Consider the following 2126-nt stretch of genomic DNA (forward strand, 5'->3'; position numbering starts at 1 on the left):
AATCTTTAAAATTAGTATTTTAATTCTAATAATAATATTTTTACTTATCTAAATTATAAAATTTAATTTTCTAATTTTTTTTGGATCATAATTAACTTATTAGTTAATTATTTATTAATTTATCGGATTTTACACCATTTGTACCTCCGATATGTGGGATTCATGCAAATAATCTGCCAATAATTTGAATAGAAGAGATCATCCAAATAGAGTATTGAACAAGGCAAGAGTAAACAATGCTGCTCAAGTCTATGGTCAAAACATAACCAAGTTGTGGAGCAAATCTTGAATCAAGCAGGATTTAATATAGGAGTAACAAATCCAATCATATTTTATTTCTCCTTTTCTTGATTATGTTTTGCAAGCTAAATTCCACAGAGGAGTCAAAACACAAAAATCCCTCACTAAATTTGCAGGTGAGAGTAGGGAGTTGACTGTCAAGCATGTGGCTCATTATACCTTCGAAATTGGTGAATTAGCTAGTAATGAATATTTGAAAATGAGATATTTCTCTTATTTTCTCACAAAAATTTTTTTATTTTGGTTTTTAAATTTACAACCTAACTTAATCTATAGCTGGGTTTAGGTAGAGAGAAGTTTTCACGATCACTTTTTTAGGGGAAAACTGTAAATAACTTTATTGATTTATTTATAGTAAAAAGGGCTTATTTATTTATAGGAGAATCGATTCGTCACCTCCCAAGAACAAGAATCTTTCTTAGATAAAGTGAAATTTTTTTAGTTTCATTTTCAATCTTTCAAGAAGGACAAAGATATTCACTCCATTGTTAAAATTGAAATAGGGAGAAGAATTTAAGTAGGGCGATGAACACCAAAAGGTGTTTGAGCAGATCAAATAGTACTTAACTTCACCACCAATCTTAGTACCTATCAAGAATGGTCGACCATTGAAACTATATATACCAGAATCAAAAACAACTTTAGGGAGCATGCTGGCCTAGGAAGATGAAGATGGTAACAAGAGAGTACTTGATGGGTGATTTTATGCCAGTGTAAAATTTATCAAAATAAATCTAATCGTAGTATAGTCTAAACCGACATGCAATTACACATCCAATAATCTAAAATTAATAACTGAGAGTATGAGTCCCAAATCATTCTCCCTAAGAGTGCTCCACAATGCACATTGTTGGTTAGAGGTTGTATTGGTGTTTTGGATTTTCATGCAATCAATGAACAAGCTAATAGTGTGAATGAGAATCAAGCAATATAAAAGCCTTGGCTAGAAGTAAGACTTGGACTTCCTATCATCATCATCTCTGTCAATTATGGCCATAATTAGTTATTGCTTCACTTAGTTAACCTATAGTATAAAGGAAAGTCAAGTGAAAGTAATCAACTGGGACTCACAGGTCCTAGTCTAACCCTAAGGAAGTCTAGCTTTAGTGATATGCAAATCAATTAGCAATTTCGAAATCATAATCATCAATAGACATTAACAATTCAAGTGTCTCCAATATCTCAACCTCTAAGCCAAGAATGAAAAGTCTACTCTATAGCTAAAGTTGGCATTTTCTCAAACACTTAGAGAACAATAATAAAAGCCATGGTAAAATTGAGAAGAAAATTTGAAATTAACAACAAGATATTAGCAATTGACAACTAGAAGCATGAAATTACCTCAATGTATCAATGGAAATAGAAGTAACAACATCCAAAAGCTAAGATCCACAAGTAACTTGAACAACAAGAACTAAATTGAGAGTAGGAGAATCTAGATCTATAATTGGAAGCAATGTAGAGTGAATTGACAACAGATCTCACCAATGAATACAAGAAAATTGGAAATTTGAGAAGTAAAGCCCTAGAGAGAAGCTAGAGAGAAGGTGGAGTTTCTCTCTCTACAAAATGTAACTTCCAACTAGAAAATATCTCAAAAATGATTCAATAGATCTGGATCTCTTCAATCCTTGGTCTTCTTACACCTTTTCCTGTGAGAATTCTGCTCCAAACAGGGTCTGTAACTGCCCTGAAATTGCCAGTCACGTTTTCTCTTTAAAAGCCACGTACGACATCGATGCGTACGCGCACAGCACGCGTACGCGTCCCTGGAGCTTTACAATCCATGCGTATGCGCCATGCTTGCATGCGCGTCTGATAAACCA

This window comes from Arachis ipaensis, chromosome B10 (assembly GCF_000816755.2).
Source record: "Arachis ipaensis cultivar K30076 chromosome B10, Araip1.1, whole genome shotgun sequence".
Taxonomy (NCBI): Eukaryota; Viridiplantae; Streptophyta; class Magnoliopsida; order Fabales; family Fabaceae; genus Arachis; species Arachis ipaensis.